The sequence below is a fragment of the Durio zibethinus genome, chromosome 22 (assembly GCF_047325235.1).
Source record: "Durio zibethinus cultivar Kanyao isolate XHJ-2024 chromosome 22, ASM4732523v1, whole genome shotgun sequence".
Lineage (NCBI taxonomy): Eukaryota > Viridiplantae > Streptophyta > Magnoliopsida > Malvales > Malvaceae > Durio > Durio zibethinus.
In genome coordinates this window covers 5166753-5191445 of record NC_143183.1, presented here as the reverse complement: position 1 = coordinate 5191445, position 24693 = coordinate 5166753, and the positions used below count along the sequence as shown (strand labels likewise).

Genomic DNA, 24693 nt, shown 5'->3' with positions numbered 1-24693 from the left:
ATTATGAATTTAATAGATTGATTTCATTTTCTAATTCAAATATTTTTTTTACATAATTTAGATTATAAAAATCAATTACTTATCAATAACTATATTTATTAATTTAATAATTTAATTATATTTATAAAACAAATAAATATTACTAATATTTTATAAATTATTATTTGTAAACAACTTTAAAATTATTAATTTTTGTAATTATTATAATATAAATGATTATTTTTATATTTTTACATAAAATAATATTTAATTTTTAGTAATACCATACACAGTTATCTTTAATTCTAAAAAATTAAAATTAATCATTATTAATAAAACAAAGTGATTTTAAATTATGAATATTAGAATCACTTTGATAATAAAATCATTTTGATAATTGAATTATTATAATAATCTTGTAAGATACCAAATGTTACTTTAATAGTTAAAATTTATAACTATTTTTTAGTTTTATAAATTAATCATTAAATTAACAAAATTTTCATTTTTATCCTTGTTCGTCCTTTCCATCAAAATAAAGCGTAAAGTGCATTTGAATTCGCACAAGTTTTGCACCAAAAAAATTAAATACGCCAAAAGCCAGAGAAGTAAATGCGTGTATCCACTTGCTTCACAATCATTGAGACTCGTAACAAATTTTTTGGCTGTGACAACATTATAAATTCCATATATGGCTCTTTTTTTTTTTTATTTGATTCAAACGATTTGTACATGATTTTTCTTCTGGGTTTGAATCATCTTCAAAAAAAAAAAAAAAATGTATCCAACATTCCATTCGAAAGAAATTATTATGGACCAAAATTAAACACAAATTTATTAGTACTATCTTATATTTTTATGACAAAGTACAACTTTACTAGCAACCTAGAGCAACATCATCTACTAAAGCCTTAAGGTTGTTGTCCAAGGATCCACCTTCCGTGGCGGCCTCCCTTGCCAAATTAACACAAGTTCAACTTTACTAGCAACCTAGAGCAACATCATCTACGAAAGCCTTAAGGTTGATGTCCAAGGATCCACCTTCCATGGCGGCCTCCCTTGCCAAATCTTTCCATTTTTCAACATTCCTTCTTACTTCATTCGCTTTTTCTCCATCTTCCATCACCAAATCCAAGCATCTATTAATCTCATCACGTTCCACTATCCCGTCGTCGTTCGCGGTAACTCTCACCCCTGTCTTCCAAACATCTTGAATGAGCTTGGCATTCGTCCCTTGATCTGTCCATTGAGGGAAAGCCACAACCGGCACGCCAGCAGCCAAGCTCTCCAACGTTGAGTTCCAACCACAATGCGTCACGAAGCACCCTAACGATGGATGACACAAAACTTCAACTTGTGAACACCATGGAACTATCACCCCAAAATGTTCTAATTCTTCTCTACAATTCAATTTATCTTCTTCTTTCGCTTCCTCTCCAGTTAGTTTCTGATTTCTAAGCACCCACAAAAAGGGTCGCCTACTTGCTAATAAAGCTCGTGCAATTTCCTCCACTTGTTTCTTTGCTAACACAGCAATACTTCCAAATGACACATAAATAACTGTTGATTTTGGTTTCGAGTCTAGCCATTGGACATAATCTTTTGAACATTGAAAGATATCACCTTTGAAAGAACTATCCGGTGGATCTTTTCGGTCTAGAAAAGAAGATGGGATCAAGGGTCCGATCCCTATCATCTTAAACTTTTCAATAGCTTTTAATGCCTCGGGTTCCAACGCATCAAAGGTATTAACAAGGATTTTAGCATTCGTTTCTTCAGCAAGAACTTCGAATTGTTCTTGAAACAATGACAATGCAAAAGGGTAAGCATTTGAAGAGGTAACAAATGAGGGAAGGTCCCGGCTGGCAAGTGGTGGCAGCCCTGGTAACCGTATTAGGCATGACTTGGATTCATCAGCTTCGCCCTTGATAGTATCCTCATATCCATTAAAGTAAAAATAGTAGATGTCAAGAACTGTGGCAGGTTGAATCCACAGTACAGCTGATGGGGTGTTATGTTCACGCGCCACTTCCATAGCCCAGGGAAGGAGTAAAGAACACACGACGCAAGTGATTGGTTTGCCTTCATTGTCACCGCTTTCTATAACTTCAGCGAGGGTTTCTTTGCCTCGACGCTTAAATTCTGACATGTAATGGTCTGTGTCATCTCCGAACTTTAACCCGTCGTCATAGCCATCCGAATAGGTCAAGAATGATAGGCCTTGAGCGACGGGGACTTTGGTCATGCGGCGACGGGCGGAGAGTGTGGTGATGAAGGTGACACATGCACCAATTTGTATAAGACGCTTGGCGAATTGGAGGGTGGGGTTTATGTGGCCTTGGACAGGGTAGGTTACTAGGAGGAAATGAGGTTGTGGCATGGTGGGAGCGTGGTGGTGGTGACGACGACGCTGTTGGCGCGTGGAAAGAAAGTCGGTTTGTTTGCTACTCGTGGAAGTTGAATTAAATGAGGAAAGCTATGGATTTTATAACCGCTTGGAGTTGAAAAGATGACGTTTGAGCTGACGATTATTTCAGTTCGGCTAATCCTATTTGAACTTATCTGGGTCTGACTACAGCTTAATAAGGTTAATCATATGACACAAGAGAATCTAAACCTAAGCTTGACCAAAGGAGTGATGCTGCCGGAAATCACATGTTTGTGTTACACAAAAAACAAAGAAATTACTTTATAATCATTTTCTATGACTTTTAATAATGAGAAATTTTAGCAACCTTTTTCTATCCCCAACATGCCTTTTTTTTTTTCAAATTCGTAAAATATAAAAACAAAAGAAATTATTATAATTTTTTTAGTATCATTTTGAGTGTTCATTATTTTTATATTTCAATTTTTTATATTTTCATATTTTAAGTTATTTTTTAACATTATAATTATAGAACATTAATTTTATAACAATAAATTTAAATTTTTAATATAAAATACATCAAAATCAATATTTTTGTTCTAAAACTCTATGAAATCAAATACTTTCATAAAAATGAAATGGAGAAAATAACTATCAACAATTTTTAAAATATATATATAAAGATGAATAATTAATTTTTTTTAATTTAAGAAAAAGGATATTCAAACTTTAATTTGAGCAGGAATGCAGGATTTTACTGAACCAATATTATATGATGATTTAATTTTTTTTCAAAACTAATCTAGCTAAATTTGAAGATCTTTGTTTTTTAAGATTTTAAAACGTAGTTATTTACCTTACTTTATTATATTTATAGTGAAAATAAGAAATGGAAAATTTTCAAAATCTAAAAATTATGCTGTGAGCCATTTATTTATTTATTAGTGTATTTAAATTTCATCATTATATTAGAATAATTTTTCAAAAAAAAAAATTATATACGATCAACATTTGATATACTATAGAGAATTAAGTTTTTAGTTATTTTTTTTTTCACATTATAAACACCACTAAAAGATTAGCCGTGTTTGCTAAAAACATCGCTAAGAGTGTCAGTTATACTTGTGTCGAAGAAAATAACAGCATTTTTAAAAAAACGTCACTAACTTAGCGGCATTTTTATCATAAAATGCCTCTAAATTTAGCGACGTTTATAGTAAAAAATATCACTAAATTTAGTAGCATTATAGTAAAAAGCACTACTACATTTTGGCATTTAACAACGTTTTTAGATACAAATGTAGCTAAATTAATAAACTTATTTTTTTAATTTTCTTTTAATATTTATTATTATCATTAAATAAAAAATATTAAAATAAATAAAAATGAACTTAAATTCATAAACTGAATATTATAAATACATAATTTGTTCCAATATGAATAGAACACAAAGTTTAATACATGTAATAATATTCAAATTAGTTTAGTACATTAATAAAAAATTTAAAATGTATGAAATTGATGACTGCATAGATTTGTAACACTACTATTTGATGAAAGATTTTTTTTACCTTGGTCATTAGCATGCTCAAAAACCTACTAACTTAATTTTGACTTTTGCATCCAACTCTTATCCATTTAGTACTTGCTACATTATCAGACTAAAATTATATAATTAAATTAGATGAAAACGAACTATAACATACTTAATTATACTAAGTATTAAATCAAAAATAATAATAAGAAGATATCAGAGATAACCTATTACAATGTCAAAAAAAAAAAAAAAAGAACTTATTATGTGTCATGCATGGATATCATGTTTTTTAAACAATGCAAAAAATGAACAAAGATAACATCAACAAAAAATTTATATAAATTTTAATCGAATATTCATACATCTAGAAACCTACAGTGTAACAAAGGAAGATTAAGTATATGGCAAATACTTTACCTTACAATATTCACAAATGACTATAGATGTCTTTTTTTGGTTTCTATCTTTTGTTGTTAATAGTTTTCATGCACAACGAATCATTTCAAGAAAGATTAAGTCATTTCATCAAACATCATAATATGAAAAAACAAACAAAACATATGCCAAGAAGAGATGAAAAAAATAATTAAACTATTTCATAATGGTTTCCTACGGACATCTTTAATGAATCAATAAATTCATGTTAACAAGTAACAATTTTTTAGTAATTTGAAAAATATTCTATTGAAAAAAAAAAAACTAAACCTAAAATTTCATTCATGTTTGTAAATAAATTTAACATTCAATTTCAAGTTTTTCAAAGAAAAACCCTATTTCTTTCACTTTGTGTTCTATTTTGAATTTTTCTCACCAACCAAATAAAGCCAAACTCAAAACTATAATAATGAAATAAATTGATAAAAAAAAAAAGAAAAAGAATGACCAAACACTAAAAATTGCCAATATTGAAATTAAGCTTACCAATGGAGCTCAAATGGTGGCAAAAATGCAACAAATCAGACAAAAAGTTTAGGGATTTCACCTAACAAATCAAACAGGAAGTTTAAAGATTTGACCCAAAATGCAAGAAAGCTAACTTGAAATTTGCAAAAAACAAAAGGAAATAAGATGAAAATTGACCACAAAATGATTGAAACTTAGGCAGAAAATGGGAAGAAGCAACCTAAAATGAGAAAAAATAGAAGAAATGAGTAGGGAAAAAAAAGGAGAAAGGGGGTCTCGCGTGTTTTAAATTTAAGAGAAATTTAGTAACTGAAAAGTGTGATTATTCAAGGCATTTTTTGTTAAAAATACCTTCAATAATCTTCTCCAATTTTCTTTTAGGATTATTCAAGGTGTTTTTGGCTAGAAAATGCCTTAAATAATCCTTTACAAAAAATTAAATGAAATTATTCAAGACGTTTTTAGCCAAAAATGCATTAAATAATCTCTTTTAATTTTTAAAAAGCATTGAATAATCCCTTACAAAAAAACTAAATAGGGTTATTCAAGGTATTTTTTGTCAAAAATGCCTTCAATAACCCCAAAAAATGCCTTGTTTTTAGCGGCGTTTATATAAACATCGTAAAATTTATAAAAATCAAAGAATATAGCAATGTTTAGGTCAACAAATGCCATAAAAATATATTTTCAGTAGCGTTTTTAAATCCGAACGTTATTATATAAAAATTTAGTGGCATTTTATAAAAAAACGTCGCTAACCTTATAAAAACATGAAACTTTGTGGCATTTATTTAAAAGCATTGCTAAAAAACAATCACAAAATCTCTATTTTCATGTAGTGTATAATGCTTCTGTTTTAACTTCTTTCTTTTCTTTTTTTAATCCCTCCATTCTCCAATATTTTTTTTTTATTTTTGAAAATGATAAAATAAAGTGTTTAGTATCATCATTTTGTTTTCAGAAAGGTAAAAGAAAAATCTATTTAGATTTTCAAAATTGTTGAAAACACGACATTCTCGCTCTTTTATAACAATTTTCAAACTTTTTTTTTTATTTTTTGATGCTGTCATTTCTTTTTCGGCAAGAATGGAAGGCGTAATAATAAATTTAATCTTCAAATTATACAAAATAAGTTTCGTGACTGACGGTTTTTTTGAACAGCCAATTGCCAAACCTCACAAGCCGTGTGGTTAATGAAGTGGCATGCTAAATATAATTATTTATAATAATTTTAAATATGATATAATTATATAATATATAAATAATATAAAAAAACTATGAATAACATTATTTAAAAATTTAATAAAAATAATATATAAATTTAAAATATATATATTTACATTTGATGTATTAATAAGAATTATGATGTTAGATCAATTTTTGAAATATAGTTTTTGAAAAATATTAAAATTAGAGGAAAACATGTAAGACATGTAAGAATGGCATTTTTCTTTAAAGATTTATTTGTCACTATTATATTATTTATTTAGTAGGTATGTAAAAAAATTACAGATGATAAATCTAAAAAATATAATAAAATGAAATGATTAATTATATTTTATATTGATAAAATTAGACCGTCAATTTTTAATCGACATATGACAAGATTATCGAATTTTTATAAAGAATTTCAGTAGAAAAAACATTGTAGAAAAATACTAAAAAATATTTTGGAGAATTAGATGAATGTTTTGATAAGTTATCTCTGGATATTTTTCAAAAAAGATTTTATAATGTAAGTTAAGTGTTTATTTATTTTATAGACATATTTGTCTAATAACTATGTTCAAACATAACTATATGTTTCGAACGGACATAATTATTTAGCCATTTAACTTTTATTTATTAAAAAATTAAACTATAAATAAATAATAGTTTATTAATTGCCAACTTTTATAAATTAAATAATTAACATATATTTAATAGACCAACCAAACCTTGGAATCCAACCTTGCAATTTGTCCACTTTAGTCAAATTATATTAAACTTGCACCCCTTTTTAATTTAAATGACATTTTTTTTCAACGTGTGATTGCTTTCTCTAGAAAAAACTATAACAAAGATATAACAATTTTTATATTTTACAAACCTTTAATATAAAATATATAAATATAAATATACAAATTGATTGTTTAGAGAAACCGTTAGTGACAATTTATAGATCTTAATTTGAAAAATAAAAGAAGTTTCAATTTTCTATCCACGTTGACATATACCTACACCCCTACTCTAAATTCCTAACATCACCCCAATCTTAATACAACTTCTCTTCCATTGCCATGCGCGTTGAGAATTTAACTTGAATCACTATAAGAAATCTAACATATAGTGACGCTAAAAAAAACATCAGTAAAATTCTAAAATTCATCAGTATAACACCATAAACCTTATATCGACAGTCAAAATATGTATTTCGATGAATTTTTAACTATCAGTATATCCCTCGTCGGTATAGACCTATACTGATGATTTTTAAGGTGTCGAAATAGCTTATAGAGATATATTTACAGTTCAAGACCATCAATAAATGTATATTTATTGGTATAGCATATGTTGTGTGTCCACCGTTATACATTTTATCGATGATTAACACTCGTCAGTATAGACTTGTATGTTTTAATTATCTTGCCTACACTGATGGTTAATTCTCATCAGTATAGACTCATATGTTTTAATTTTTTTTGCCTATATCGACGGTCTTTGATGACTATTAGTATGGTTTGAAATATTTCAATAGTAAAACGTATTGGTATAAATTATAAGGAGTTAGTAAAAACTTTTTTTTAATTATATTTTTAGTTATTAATATTAATTTATTTATAATAATAATATAAAGTAAAAAATACATAAAAAATAAAAATATTTAATAACATTTGAAATAAAACAACAACCAAATTGTTTTATAATCCACAAATTTAAAATAAGTCAAGAACTAACATCATTGTACCAAATCCAAAAAGAAAAGAACATTAATATCTATGATTGAATGTCTACAAACATGGTGTGCGAAGTTTGCATCAAAGAATCCTCCTGGTGCTATTACTAATGGCTGAACATAAAATCCTCTATATATATTCTAAATAATATTTTGAAGATTATTTACATCAGATGCATATTGATCTGCTGCAACTCTTGTTCCAATACTAGAGCCACACAATTCATTTCCTAATCAGCCAATTTTTTATTTAAAAAATTCCTATAAAAGCGAAACAAACATTAAAATTTCAAAAAAAAGAATTTTTTCTGTGATGTTTTTATCCGAAAAGCCAAAGGATAAGCTACTTACTAGATTAAGAAGAGAAGCTATTCCCCAGCTACATATTCCAGAGTCACATTTATCAAGAGGCCACCAATCTACAGTAAAACAGATGAAGTTTTCATCTATTTTTCCTATTGTAGCTGTTTCATTAACAAAAACAGTGTCGTTAATAACATTTTTAGGCTCTTCTCTACTTTTCAAAGTGACAAAGACTAAGCCTAGATTCATCCAATACAGCTAAAAATACAAAAAAAAAAAAGGCATGCTCGATGACACAAAATTGAAATACAGAAAATGAAAAATACCTTTGAGAAATGACAAGAGTCTTAATGCTTCAATTTTGATTTAGCTCTAAAACAAAATGGGTGCCAATGGGTTTAAGTTTGTAGAGTTGGTGAGAGGTGGAGATTAGGCTATGGGTACTGACAGGTGGAGAGAGTTGGTGGGAGGAGGAGATTAAGTATATAGAGTCGATGGGAGGTAGAGGTAAAGAAAATTATTTAAATTCATAAGCCCGTCATTTTTTTTAGAATATTGAAGGTGTTTTTTACTAGAAACGACTTGAATAATCCCTACAAAAAATTCAATGGGATTATTCAAGTCGTTTTTGGCCAAAAATACCTTAAATAATCCTTTCAATAAATTTTTATAAAGGATTATTCAAGGCGTTTTTGGCTAAAAAAACCTTCAATAATCTCCTTAATAAATTTTTATGAGAAATTATTCAAGGTATTTTTGGCCAAAAACGTCTTCAATAATCCCTTCCAAAATTTGTTAAGTGAATTATTCAAGGCGTTTTTAGCCAAAAATACTTTCAATAATCCCCTCAATAAAAAAACCTTCAATAATCTCCTTAATAAATTTTTATGAGAAATTATTCAAGGTATTTTTGGCCAAAAACGTCTTCAATAATCCCTTCCAAAATTTGTTAAGTGAATTATTCAAGGCGTTTTTAGCCAAAAATACTTTTAATAATCCCCTCAATATTATTGAGGGGATTATTGAAAGTATTTTTGGCTGAAATTATAAATTTTGCTGAAATTATAAATCATGTTGCTTTTATCTAATTAATTAGGTAGGGGAATGTAATCAATAAAGTAAAACTATCAATCTTACCAAATAATTGAGATATTTATACTAATGGATAGTCATATACTGTCAAAAAAAGTATTGGTATAAGTATGATATATTTTGACGATATTAAAAATCTATCAATAAAAGTCTCTTTTACTAATGAAATTTAACTGTCATTATAACCAAACATTAGTATATGAAAAAAATTTATAGTGAATCTTTTAATCCAATATGAGAATTTTAGTGGAGTTATAAATGTTGAAAATTTGTCTTGAATCTTATATAGGAAGTTTAATAAAATTATACAGGCTTTATAAATATGATGATTTGGTTTTAGTTTGGCCATCCCAAATAGTGAGATATCAAAAGAAGAACTAAATGCACCCCTTATTAAAAGGGTGTAACTGAGTTTAGGGACTTTTTAAATACACCATAAAATCTTCATTATACACCTTATAAATTTTCTTCCAAAAATATTCATTTAGCAAATACCATTTTTAACCTTTAGTAAATGACAAAAACACCCTCAATAACTTATACACCCCAAACCACCTTTTTCTTCTTTCCCATTTTCTTCCTTTTTCTTTTTCTTTTTTCATCCCTTTTTCACATACACTAAACCCTAAAATCTCATAAATGGATTTTTAAGAATTGTATTGCATTTTTTCCAAGAATTATACTACATTCTTGAAAATAGATTTTTGAGAGTTATACTGCATTCTTGAAAATTCATTTCCAAAAAAACAAGAATTTTTATTTAAATATATATTTAATTATAAACTCTTGATAACATTTAATTTAAATTTAAATAAAATAAATACATTTACTCTTAAAAATAATAATAATAATAAAATTTAATCCTAAATTAAGTATTTAAACCGTACAATGTTCTTCTATCATTTCAAACAAAACTAATAATTTTAAAGTAAAACCAAAAGAAAAAGAGCACTTAAGTTTCTTTGTTGCATTAGGTATGTAAACGTAGATTTCAATCTCTTGGCACCGTAAGGAACATTGACCCTGACAATGTCCCTTGCTAAGATTTTCAAATGGATCTCTAATGATTTTTTTGAGGTATTGCTGTTTAAATCCATATTTGTCAATTTGTTGTTGACATTATCAAGGTCAATATTCTTTATGGTGCCAAGTTATTGTGCCAAGTAGGAATTACCATGTCTCTTATATTCTTACACATGATCAAGTAAATGGGTCCATAAACGCATATATTTTCGATTAAGTCACTTAATCAAGCTTCTCCGAAATGGATATCCAAAGCTTTTCGGATATCCATTTTCGAAAAGCTTGATTTTACCTAAATCCTATCGCAACCATATGTCAAAAACACAATTCAACTAAAATTAATCGAAAACAAGGTAGGAATCTTAAAAAATTAATCATTAGAAAACTCAAAAACATAGGTGATTTTTGGTTAATTTGAAGGATTTAGGGTTTTTTTTATTGAAAAGTGAAAGGGTAGAAATGAAAAATAAAAAGTGATGGGTGGCGATGTATTTAGTAGAAATAGAAAATTGAGTTTTAAATTTGAAGTGTATTTAGAAGTGGGGTATATGGAGTAATAAATGGGGTGTAAATAGAATTCCCTATTGGGTTTTGAAATTAAGTTTGAGTAAGGAATTTTGTGACCTTTTTTGTTTTAAAAGTATCATAATTATAACGATTTAATTTGCTAGTGAATTAAGTTTGAAGTAGGCTACCTTGGGTTGGATCAAATCTAGTATATTTATGTATTTTCATTTTTAAGCTTACTCTATTATTTATATGTTTAAGTTATTTTTTCGAAAATTATTTTACGGATATAAAAAATTTTTTGAAAAAGAACTACCTATGAATAAAATTATTCATCAATATCTTAAGTATAATTTTCTTCATACAAATTATTATAGTAATAAATAAAAAATATCACATTAATAAATATTATTATATTAATGTATAATTATTATAAAAATATATTAATAAATAATATACTATTAATATAATATATTAATTATTAATATATTAATAAATAATATAAAGAATAATAAATAGTTTTATTTTAAGTATTTTTTATATTAACATAATATTTTAATATTAAATATTATTACTAAAATATAATTTTTTTAATATTAATAAGTTTAATAATAAATAATTTCAATATACTTTGATAATAAATAATTTTTAATATTTTAATAGTTACATTAATATTATAAGCAAAGAAAAATAGATTTTTCAGAAAACATCCAAACAATGAAAACATTTTTTATTAACTCATTCAAATAATAAAAAATCTCTTTTAATTTAGAAAATGTAAACATTTTTTAAAAATTATTTTTCAAAAATCATTTTTCACAAAACAAACAGACCTCAAATTAAGATTGAATTTAGTAATTGTGTATTGAATTTAAAATTTAATTAAATTAGTTTATATAGTTATCTCTAAGAGATGGCATCCAAATAAATATTTATCCTTTAATTTATATTTAAACAAGTTCTTATTTCAAATAAAATATTAATTTGTATTAAAAAAATTTTAGATATAAATTAAAATTAAGCACTTATTAAGGTACAAATTAAAAATTAAGAATTTAGTATTAAAAATTAAAGATTTACTTAGGTATAAATTAAAAATTAAGAACTTTAGATTACAAATTAAAAATCATTTGAATTAAAACCTCTGTCCTCCAAACAAAAGCCTTGAACATATTTTCTCTACAAAATTTTATAAAATTTGCTTCAATATATTAGGAAACCTTACTCTTCAATATATTTTCTCTGCTTGTCTGTCCAAAAAACAAAAGTCTACTAAAAACCTACAAATCTCGTTAGAAAGCAATAACAGTTTGAAAAGAGGATTCACAATGCAATCCAATATTAGAAAATGGGTCTTAGCACAATATCTTGGAAACAGGAAAACCACCTTATTGCTTTCATAGAATTGGGCAAACACCTTAGCAACTAGAAGCAAGCTAATTTTAAAAACCCTAAAAGACCTACCAACAAAATAACTACTAATAAAATATTAATCATACAATAAAAATAATAACAATAACATACTAAATCTTATATCCCATACTCTAAGTCGACTATATAAAAAATCAAATAAGAGAATCAAGTTAAATTATAATTTGAATATTTTTGCACCACTCATTTCTATAAATAACCACATTTTCATGTAATTTTTTAATCATCATATCATTTTTTATTATTTGATTATAAAATATTAACCATAATAAATAAAATAAATAATAACATCAAAAGTGTAAAACTTGGTTTAATTCTACCATAGGAAAATGTTATAATGTTGATCCAACACGCATTCCTTTCAAGTTAGCTAGCTTAGGAATGCTTGAGCATGTCCTTGAATTTGATGGTGAAGTCACTTGTGATTCACTCTATGATTGATGCCATTATGCCAATTAGTCCAATTCGAGGTTGATGATGATGAAATATCTGAAAGAAAAAGAAAAAGGGAGTGGAATGAGTTAATGGCGTTATCATTAATGGTGGCTTGGAATACAAGAGAGGACAGCCAGAAAACAAGAGTTTTAGTAGGCTGAGTTGCACAGTTTAACTAACAATCCCCAAAGCCACTCCATCCTCAGACTCTCTCGATGCAACCCCGCCATTTTAATTAAACATGGCAATTTTAAACCTAACATGAGGAAAATATATAAGAAAAAAATGGAAAGTGAAATAATTTAAAATTTTAATGAAAATAATATATAAGTTTAATAAAAATAAAAATATATATTTTATGTTTAATATATTGGTACAATAATTTTTATATTTTACATTTATTTGATATGAAATAAGCATATTTGAATACACGAATAGTTAAATTTAGTTTTAGATGAGTATTGTATCTTTCCATTTTCCAAACCAAAATCATTCTAGCTTGTTCATAAAGCCAAAATCCCAACCAATATAACTCGCCCAATATTTTCCATTTCCATTTGGTTTTCAAACTTGTGATCACAACCAACTTCTTAATTAAAATCGATATTACTTCCTTGTGACGGAATGAAAGAGCGAATGGAAGGTTTGTAGTTCTTCCTTTCTCCTGTGGCTGTTCTTCTCAGGCAAGTGTTGCCGTTGGCAAAAGTCCCCCAAGAAAACCAAAATCGGAATCAAGTCAAAATGTAACAAGTATGATCATCTCTCTCTGTTTCTCCCCTTTTTTTTTTCTTAGGTGTCTGTCAATTTCTAATTGGGTTTTGTCTGATACTGTTTGTGATTAAGGTAAACAAGCAGCAGGAGAAGTTCATCCAAAGGAAGAACTAAGAACTCATTTGGTTGGTTGCCTCTGGCAAAGCTCAATATATCTGGTGGGATACAAAGATTTATCAGGACTACCATAAAAGGTTTCTCTCAGTTATTTGGTAAGATTGATAGTTTTACTTTACTGATTACATTCCCTTACCCAATTAATAAGATATACATGTATCATATTGGGTAAGCCTAGTTTTATATAAACTTGTAATTTTAAATACAATGCGGTAAAATAACATGAAAATAATACAAAAAAATAAAAACATAAAAGCAACATGATTTATAATTTCAGCAAAATTGTATATAGGTTTGACAAAAGCAAATATATATATATATATATATATATATATTCTGTATTTGATGTGTCCACGTGAATTTGACAATGTAATTTTCATGTTTTTACATATATTTGATATGAAATAAATACGAAACAAATATATGAATTATCATATCTAATTTTTTATGCATGTTTTGACATCTTCAAAGGCATTTAAATATGAGCCGATCCAAATTTAACATTTATTTGGGCGGTCTAAAACATCAGTTGGTATAGATTTTTTTCAAATTAATACATGGTTTGATTTTGATATAGGTACTGTTTTGGTACTAGCCTTTTCTTCAATTTACTTACTAACATGCAGCCCTTTGGTATTTCAGTTTACAAAGAGGAGATTGAGGAAGTGACAGTAGAGATGGAAATTGGTTTTCCAACAGATGTGAAGCACGTTACACACATAGGATTGGATGGGACAACCACGACCAACCCTGTAAAGGGCTGGGAAGATTTCATCCCTCCTGATCATATTATGGCTTTCCCTTCAATTTCTTTAGGGCAATTGGAGCTGGTCATGGCTGCCCAGACTCAAAATGGACACTTATTGTTTGATTGATCCCATATCTGTCATGATTTTTACTATCTGTATCCTCCAAGAATTAATCATCAAAACAATGTGTGCATCTTTTGTGTATAGATTGTCACTACAGGGGTTTTAGTTTTTAGTGGTTTCTTTTTTTTAACGTTTAGTGATGTTTATAAAAGTCACAAAAAGATTTGCGGCATTTGTGAAAAACGTCACGCAGAATACCGGCTATACACGCGTCGCAGTAAATAGCGGCATTTTCAAAAAAATGCCTTAATATTAGCAACATTTATATCTGAAACGCTATCATTTTAGCGGTGTTGCTATCTTAGTGATGCCGCTAAATTAGTGGCATTTTTACGAGAAAAAATGACGTTGCTTTGGTGGCATTTGTAACTAAAAATGTTGTTACTTTAAAAGCGTTTGAATCTAAAAATGCCTTTATATTAGCGGCATTTGTATCTTTTAGTCACCGTTAATTCAATGGCATTTTTATGAGAAAAATGTCGTTGCTTTGGTAGCGTTTGTATAAAAATGCCACTTAACAAGCGGCATTTGCTGGTAAGAGTGCCGCTACTTATAGTGGTGTTTTATGCTACAAACGCTACTAAATTATTCATTTAGTGACCCACAACAAACGCAAACACCGCCATTATGTAAAAATGTATTTTTTTTTTCTAAATTCTTTTAATAAATTTTATTTTCATTAAAGAGCTTAAATTCAGAAATTGAAATTTATATTAACTTAATTCACGTTTAAATATACATCTAATTAATACAAAGTTTAAAAATTAGTATAATAACATTCAAATATTTTATATACATTAACAAAATAAAAAATTAAAATGTATGAAATTGATGACTGCATACATTTTGCTGGCTGCCAATTGATGAAAAAAATTTTTCACTTTGGTCACTAGCGTGGTCAAGAACCTATTGAATAATACCATACAATTTTTAACACTTGATTGTAAGTTTTTTATATATTTAAAATTTTAAATATTTACTAAATATAATACCTGAGTTGGTGGAGCACTAAGATCATTTCCTGAAAATTGTTGTTGCACAAAATTCATAAGATGATCGAATCGATCATTCAACTACTAAAATTTAGTAGAGCACGTTCTTCCTTAATTTTGACACGTTCATTTTCTCTTTCTACTTCTATTTGCTGAAAACTTTGTTGTATAGTTTGCAACTCCTTTCTCAATATTGAAATGTCTCATGAAGACTGACTTGCTTCCTTAATTTTGACACGTTCATTTTCTCTTTCTACTTCTATTTGCTGAAAACTTTGTTGTATAACTCCTTTCTCAATATTGAAATGTCTCATGAAGACTGACTTGCTGAGAATGTAAATTGTAGAGAGCTATGTTCATAGTAGGCAGATGGTGTTGGACCCAATTGAAGGCCTCGAATCCGTCCATGCCTTTTTTTTTTAGTAACTTCTATGAATATCCGATTTTTCATTTCTTGCATGTTAAGAGAACCATCAAATGCTACTTCAATCTTAGTAGTCATTTTCTCTTTCACTTTTTTCTTATGAATTTGTCATATACAACTATCAAGTTTAATGATTAATTGATTATATGTTAGAAAGAGTAAATATTTACTTTTTGTTAAAATAGATGATACAAATTATCAGAATTTCTATGTTTCGACATTCATGTAAGATCCATCTTTTTTTGTGTGTTATGAAAAAAAGTTTCACACGTCCAATTGTACAACCCATCTCATTCTCCTATATAAAAACATATGTTATTTGATATAATACATATAAACTGCAACTTATTCAAGCATATCAAGCCTGTCAATCAAGTATTAAAATTTCGAATAATTTTAATCTCATGTATTTATATTTTAGCCCCATAACAACACAATAGTCTTAAACATACGCAAACAATAAAATCATTTTGGGCTTTCACACATATCGATCATGGAAACCAAATTTAATTATTTTCTCTCGGTTTAATATCAAGGATTGAAGCCATTCAATATGTTGAACCCATCAAAAAGTTTAATTTGTATATTTGCCTTTTATATGCAAAAATAATCTCAAATAGACATAAACAACAACTTTTTTCTCTCATATCAACCGTAGAAACCAAGTTCAATCAATCGAACAAGTTTAATATCAAGTTTTGAAGCTATCCAAACTGTTAAAATACAACAATCACAACAAATCTATATTAAAGGTGTAAATATACGTAAACAATAATTTTTCATACATATCATCTGTGTCAACTAAGTTCAAAACTTTCGATAAGTTTAATATCATGTATTGAAACTATCAAAACTATTAACACAGAGCAATAACTGTTAATTTGCATATTTACCTTTTAATGGTTGAAAAAGTTCATTCATTGGAATACGTTTATTATTATAAACTTACAATTTTTTTTGCTTTCTTGTAAAACTTTTTGATCCACTTGTGTGGCTATATTTTCTATTGCTTTTTGTTACCAATCCCAATATGTTCTCTTTCTGTCATAAAAAAATAATTGCGTATATGATAGAAATACAAATATTACTAACTTAAACCATAAAACACTTTCATCATTTCATTCTACTATACAAAGCTATAAACTAGTACCTCTTCTTTTCTTGAGAACCAAAATCTAACCAGTTATTCATATTACCACCTAATTACATTACAGGGTAGATTTTCATCATGGCCTCTACAGTAGTATTTCAATCGAAATACTTATTCTTCAAACTATGCTTATAATCTTTTCATTTCTTTCCTAATGACTTAAGCACAAATGAAGTTGGTATTTCAAGTACAAATCTGGACTGTAATAATATAATAAGAAAAGTTAGAATAAGTAAACAATATGTAAAATAAAAAAAATTTTATATTTAATTAATTATACTAATACCTCAATAAAGTTTAACGCATCGGCCTTAACTTGTTCTGGAACTTTATGCCATGTTTCATAATGAATAGGCAATTTCATTCCATTACGAGCTAGTATGCCTAGAAATCCAACCAATAGTTGAGCCTCTTCACCAATTGATGGGGTACTATCTAAACCTATACCTCCCGTATTGTCAGATCCAATATCAATTGAAAGATGAGAAGTCACAAAGTTAGATCCAACAATACATTCATTTTCTTTCAAATGATTCAGTCCATAGACAATAACTACAGGTGTCGTAGACGATTTTGAGCTAATATCTCTGATATGTTTTTCTTTCAAGCTACTTTTCGGCATTGTAGCTTACCTATATCATAAAAGCAAATATAGAAAAAATATTAGTTTACAACATATATAAAGACATTGACAATTTAAGAAATCAAAACCTACGATAGATAAAAAACATATCGATTTCATTAAATCAAAAGATAATGTATGATTTAGAATACAATAATTATACAATAGCGAATGTCACATTATTTACATACTATCATTTATTACATTATGTCTTAAACATTCAAATTAAAAATTATAGATGCACCATTTCATTGTTCGTAAATATCTTTAGTAACTTCTTGACAGACCCATTGAGCATAGGTACTGGAGATATTTTCATCCAAGTTTTGTTCAGCAAAAGGATAACATTCAATTTCATGTTCAACATCATCTTTGGTATCTAACCCCATATCAAATAAGTCTCTAGGTGTGTTTCGAATAACAACAACTGACCCAATTCTTTAAGATCTTCGGAGTAAAATACTTGTTTAACTTGAGATGAAAATACATAAGGTTCATCGATGAGTTTTTGTCCAGTGTGAATTAATCGAAAAAAATTTACAAGTGTTAATCCATATTGATCTTTCTTAATATCTCTTTGTTGTAACGATTTTTTGTCCGCCCGACGAATCAAAAATGAAATATAATAACAAAGTCACCACCAATCTTTTCAGGCTAAATGCGGTTGGCCACCTATTAAAACATATCCTTTTAATGAAATCTTAAAATTAATTAAAATTTATTAAAAGAATAATTTTAGGGTCTGCGTAACAATCTGGGTTCGGGAGTCAATTACGTGTGGGGAATGATTAGCACCCCCACAACACCCATTTAAAAATGGTACCCATTAACTACGTGTTATCCTTTGATTTTGATAAAAAATAGTCCCATTTTCGGTGTTTGAAAAATAATTTTCTTGATTTTTTTTATTTATTAGAAATTATTTTTTTTATTTATTATTCAAGAAAAATAAATTAGAACTTTTTTATTGAAATAATTCTTCAAATGTTTCAGTACGTTGGCAACATTAGAATAACTCTTTTTCACCTAGAGATTTCTTAGGCATCGCTTCTTAGAATACCTTAGAATCTCATCTTCGAAAGCTTAAATTTATTTTTCGTAAAAACAAATTATACAATGCAAATGATAATATGTTAATGCACATATTTTATTTTTTATTTAGAAATTTTATTAATTTTTATGAATTTTTTCATTTAAAACTTTGAAAAAAATGGAATTTTATTATATTGAAAATTTTCTATAAATATTTCAATACACTGGTAAATTAAAAAAAATATCTTCTCATTTAGGAATTTTTTAAAGCATCTATACTCGAAATACTTTTAGAATCCCATCATCGGATAAAATTTTCTTTTTTCTCATTTTTATTACTTATTCTTAATTTATTAATTAATTTTTATTATTTTATTAAAGAAAAAAAAATTTTATTGTATTGAAAACCTTTTATAAATACTCCAATATCCTGGTAGTATTTAAAAAAAATCTTCTCATCCAAAGATTTCATACGTATCACTACTCGAAATACCTTTAAATCTCATCGTTAGATAAAAATTCATTTTTTCTTCTTTTTTATTAATTTATATTATTTTTATTTTATTATACTTATCAAAAACTTTTATTATAAATTTTATTATTTATTTTTATTAATTATTATTATAAAAAAATAAAAATTTATTTTGGTAAATTTAAACATTTTTATATGCATGAATATTAATAATAAAATTTAAAATAACAAAAAATAATATTAAAAAAAATTTAAAAAAAAATTTTTTTACCTGAATCGGACTAGTCAACGATGCGATCAACGTCAATCTGGATCGGTCTGGTCTGTTTGGCGATTTGACGTTGGTTTGAGCCAGTTCGACTAGACCAATCAGGGGTTCAAAGAAAGATGGGCATTCGAGTCGGGCGTATGGACTTCGAGTTAGATCTCGGGTCAACGCGCGGATCTTTTGGTGTTAAAACTGCATTGTTTGCTTCTTGCTTAAACGACGTCATTTTGAAGGCCTATTTAAAGGGCAAATCAGCCTTTTTTTCAGTTTTCTTCTTTTTTTCTCTCTCTTTCTCTCAGACACGTTCCCTCTCTCTCTAAAACCCAAAATCTGGTGACTGCTCAACCACGTCGATCATCGTCAATGGTCGCTAGCCGTCATCTGTTGATCGTAGAAAAAATCCAAAATCTTTGAAATGAATATTCCCAACCTCCTGAGTCCAAATCCGAGCTTAGTTTTATGAAAAAGGGCTCCAAACAACATGGATCTAACCTGAAAGGTTTCGACCAAACTTGTTTTTCTTATTTCTGTGATTTTTTTTCTGTAGACTGGCGTTGTGGTTCCCGTTCCAAGGACTGTTGGTTTGCTTGTATTTTGGTGTTTGATTTTTTTATAAAAAGCTTTTCTTTTTGGATTTGGTAATATCTTTTTTTGATCTATTTTTTTATTTTTTTTGCAGGGTTTCTGGGCTTCTCTCCTCTCCTTTTCTTTTCGCAGATGTTTTTAGGGCTTTATTTATAGAGCAAAAAGAGGATCAAAATCCTAGATTTTTTGAGATTTTGGTCGCCTATGATTAGGGTGCCCACCAGCTGTCAGAACAGCTACCGGTGGCTGTCAGGCAACTGTCAATGGCTATCAAGCGATTGATAAAAAAGCTGTCAAAAAAAAAAGAAGAAAAGAAAAAAATATATATAATGGTGTCTTCAGCTGCCTCTTTTTGCCTATTTATGAGAATAAAAAATAAGGCAAAGACAAAGAGACAACCATTTTATCCGAAAAAAAGAAAAAGCTAGTCTAATCAAAAACTCAATTTTTGATTTGATTTTTTTTTTTTGAAAATTTAAAAGGGCTCCTCTCAATAGAAGCTCAACAACTTTAAAATTCTATCTTAGAAAAATGCTCTTCTCAGCAGAGGTTTAACAACTTTAAAAATTCATATTGAAAAAGTTCTTCTAAGTAGAGGCTCAACAACTTTAAAATTTTATCTTGGAAGAGCTCTTCTCAGCAGATGCTCAACAACTTTAAAATTAATATTGAAAAAGCTCATCTTAGCAGAGACTCAATAACTTTAAAAATTCATGCTCCACAACTTTAAAAATTAATCTTGAAAAAGCTTCTCTCAGCAGAGGCTCAATAACTTTAAAATTAATCTTCAAAAAGCTCATCTCAACAGAGGCTTAACAATTTTAAAATTTCATCTTGAAAAAACTCATCTCAGTAGAGGCTTAACAACTTTAAAAAAAATAATTTGTTCTTAAAACTAAGTTCTCATCTTTGAACAAGTACATTTCCCTCTTTTAAAATCTTTTGTTTGATCACTGTCTTCTTCTAAATATCAAAATCTTGTTTTTCATTAAGAAATGGAAAGTTTCTATCTTTATTATAACTGCTCATAGATGTATGTACTAAGTACTCTAAATGCAATGCATGTAATGCAATCAAAATTATGCATTGTAGTAAAAAGGTTCTCAAAATCTTTCACTTTTTGCTTTTTCTATCTGAATTCTCAACAATTACCATATGAACAATTTGTTTTTAACATCTTACCATTGTATTCTTCTTTAACAATATTTTTTCTTCAAAAATCTGCAACATCAATATCTTGTCATGCTTTTCTCATCCTTTTTCATCTACCTTTGTAAATTTTTTTTTAAAAAAAAGTAATGCTGAGATGTTTCGTGTTTTTTTTCTTTTATCATTTTAAGTTCAAGACAAACAAAACATAATCACATATTTCTCCTATTTAATTGTAAGGTGAACAGAAATATCAAATGAGAATAAAAGAATGGATAGGTATTACTAAAGAAATGAAAACGTATCTCATTAAACTGATAATAAATACATGACAGAGTGTTTGAATCTAAACAAATGTGCCTAAATAATGATCATAAGATAATCATGAACAAAATATTCCTAGATTCTTCTTTTAAAACTAAATCAAATGACTTCATTGATCATTCAAAGTTTGTCAAACTACACTTGCCCCTGTGTTGCGAAATCTTCTCTTGATGATGCTTCTCTTTCACATCCAAGCCACCCTTTTAGGTTTTCAGCTTAGATAAGTCATCATTTTTCTTTTTTTTTTCTAAGCAAAATATTTTTTTACAACATCTGAATTTATTTGAGTAGGTAAATCACCTCTATCCATCTCTATCAAAATCAATGCCCCACTAGAAAAAGCATTTTTCACCACGTACGAGCCCTTCCAATTTGGTGTCCATTTTTTTCAATTGTCATGTTGATTTAGAAGGATTCTTTTTAGCACTAAGTCTCTTTTCCTAAAGCGACGAGGATAAATTTTCTTGTCATGTGCTCTCATCATCCTTTTTTAATGTAATTGACCATGATAAAGTGCTGACAGTCTTTTCTCTTCAATGAGGTTCAACTACTCGTAGCGATTTCAAACACATTTTGTTTCTTCTAACTCTACCTCGACTAGTAGCACAACTTTCATTTCATATACCAAAAAGAACGATATGGCCCCAGTAGATGTTCGAACTGATGTTCTATAAGCATGCAAGGTAAAAGGTAGCTTCTCATGCTAATTTTTGTAAGTATCAGTCATTTTCTCTAGGATTCTTTTGATATTCTTATTCGTAGCCTCTATTGTCTCATTCATTTTTGGATGATATGGTATAAAATTACGATGACAAATCTTAAATTGAATGCACACTTCATTCATCATTTTGCTATTTAAGTTTTTAGTATTATCAGAAATAACTATCTCTGGTAGCCCATATCTACATATTATCTCTTTTTCTATGAACTTGCATACCACGGATCGGGTCACACTAGCATATAATGTAGCTTCTACCCACTTGGTGAAGTAATCAATCATCACTAAGATAAATCTATGCCTATTCAAAGCTTTTAGAGTAATAGGACCAATGACATCAATGCTCCACACAGAAAATGACCATGGAAGAGCCAGAACGTGTAATACTGATGGTGGAACGTGAATGTTGTCAGCATAAATCTGACACTTATGGCATCTCTTAGCATAATCAATACAGTTGCCTTTCATTATTAACCAATAATAGCTAGCTCTCATGATTTGTCTAACCATCATATGACCATTTGCATGTGCCCCACAGACTCCATCATGTACTTCTTCAATAATCTTCTTTGCTTCAGTTGCATTCACACATCTTAAGAGTACTTGATCTCGACCTTTTTTGTAGAGGACATCTTCATCCAGGAAAAAACTCATAACCAGCCTTCTGATAGTCCTTTTATCATTTTTTATCATATGTTCTAGGTATTGCTAACTCTTAATATATTACATAATGTCATGATACCATGGCCTTCCATCAATTTTTTTTTCGACAACTGGGCAATGTGCTGGTACATCCTTCATATCCAACTTAATGGGTTGGATTTTAGTATTTGCATATATTCTGATCATTATAGCTAGAGTAGCCAGTGCATCAGCAATTTAGTCATTCTCTCTGGCAGATGCTCAAACTGAATTTTTTTAAATTACTTGACCAATCAGAGATGTATTTATGGTACCGAATTAACTTAAAATCTTTTATCTCCTATTCACATCGTAACTAATAAATGACTAGAGCTGAATCTTCAAACTCATCTAATACTTTGATCTTCTTTTCAATTACTGCTTGCAAACCTATAACACAGGCCTCTTATTCAACCATATTATTTGTGCAATTAAAATTTAACCTGGCTGTGATGGGGTAATAGTGCCCATTAGGAGATATCAAAATTGTTTTAATACCATAGCCTAAAGCATTAGCAGTTTCATTAAAATACATCCTCTAAGACTGTTCAATAGGTTCATTTTTTTCAATGGCCATCACATCGTCATTAGGAAAATCTAATTTCATTGGCTCATAATCTTTGACTGCACGATCAGTAAAGAATTTAGCTATTGCACTCCCTTTAATAACCTTTTGAGTTACATAAAGAATATCATATTCTGACAGCATAACTTGTCATCGTGCTATTCTCTCTGTCAATAAGGGCTTATCGAAGATATACTTATTATGATCTAACTTCACTATAAGCCAAGTAGTGTGGTAAAGCATATATTATCTAAGCCTTCAAGCTGTCCAAGCCAATGTACAACACATCTTCTCTAATGGTGAACACTTGGACTCATAATCAGTGAATTTTTTACTCAAAAAATAGATCGCTTGTTCTTTCTTGTTGGTTTCATCTTTTTGCCCTAACACACATCCCATTGAATTTTTATGCACTATTAAGTATAAGATCAAAGGTTTCCCTGGAACGGGCAACACCAACATGGGCGAATTCGATAAGTATTCTCTAATTTTGTTAAAAGCTTCTGGGCATTCATCATTTCATTCTCCTGGATCATATTTTTTAAAAAGCTTAAAAATGGGATCACACTTGTAAGTGAGTTGAGAGATAAAACGAGCAATATAATTTAATCTTCCCATAAAGCCTCGTACCTCTTTCAAGGTACGATGAGGGGATAAATTTTGAATAGCCTGTATCTTATCTGGATCAACTTTGATTCCTCTTTCACTAACCACAAAGCTGAATAGTTTTCTTGATTTGGCACCAAATGTACATTTGGTAGGATTCAACTTCAACTGAAATCTTCTCAACCTATCAAACAAATTTTTAAGATTGACTACAAGACCCTCTCTTTCATGAGATTTTACTATCATATCATCCACATACACTTCTATCTCTTTATGCATCATGTCATGAAAAAGAGTCACCATTGCTTTTTGATAAGTGGCACCAGCATTTTTTAACCCAAAAGACATGACTTTTGTAGTAGAACATTTCTCACATAGTCACAAATATGGTTTTCTCCATATCATCTTTGGCCATATTAATTTGGTTGTAACCTGAGAAGCCATCCATAAAAGAAAATGTGAAATGCCTAGCAGTATTATCCACTAGGGTATCGATATGAGGCAAAAAAAATTATCCTTAGGACTTGCCCTATTCAGATCTCGATAGTCGACACACATTCTCACTCTTCCATCTTTCTTAAGAACTAGCACTATGTTGGCTACCCATTTAAAATATTTTACCACCTCTAAAAATCTTGCATTAATTTATTTTTTCACTTTCTCCTTAATTTTCAGTAGCATCTCCAGCTTCATACGCCTTAGCTTTTATTGTACTAGCTCGCATTCTGGTTTCAAAGGCAACTTATGTTCTACAATATTAATGTTAAGTCCTAGTATATCCTAGTAAGACCACGTGAATACAGCCACATATTCTTAGAGTAACTCTTCTATC

The 24693-nt window shown here is 28.5% G+C and overlaps 1 long non-coding RNA gene and 1 pseudogene across 2 annotated transcripts; one reads left to right on the top strand and one right to left on the bottom strand.

Moving 5' to 3' along the window:
- Positions 1 to 672: 672 nt before the first annotated feature.
- Positions 673 to 2444, bottom strand: LOC111307276 (phloretin 4'-O-glucosyltransferase pseudogene; annotated as a pseudogene). The gene has a single exon (XR_016331958.1). The product of XR_016331958.1 is annotated as a phloretin 4'-O-glucosyltransferase pseudogene (transcript).
- A 10576-nt stretch (positions 2445 to 13020) lies between these two features.
- Positions 13021 to 14468, top strand: LOC111307052 (uncharacterized). Its single transcript, XR_016332108.1, has 3 exons — positions 13021 to 13263; positions 13357 to 13496; positions 14044 to 14468. It is a non-coding gene; the product is annotated as an uncharacterized LOC111307052 (long non-coding RNA).
- The last annotated feature ends 10225 nt before the right edge of the window (positions 14469 to 24693 follow it).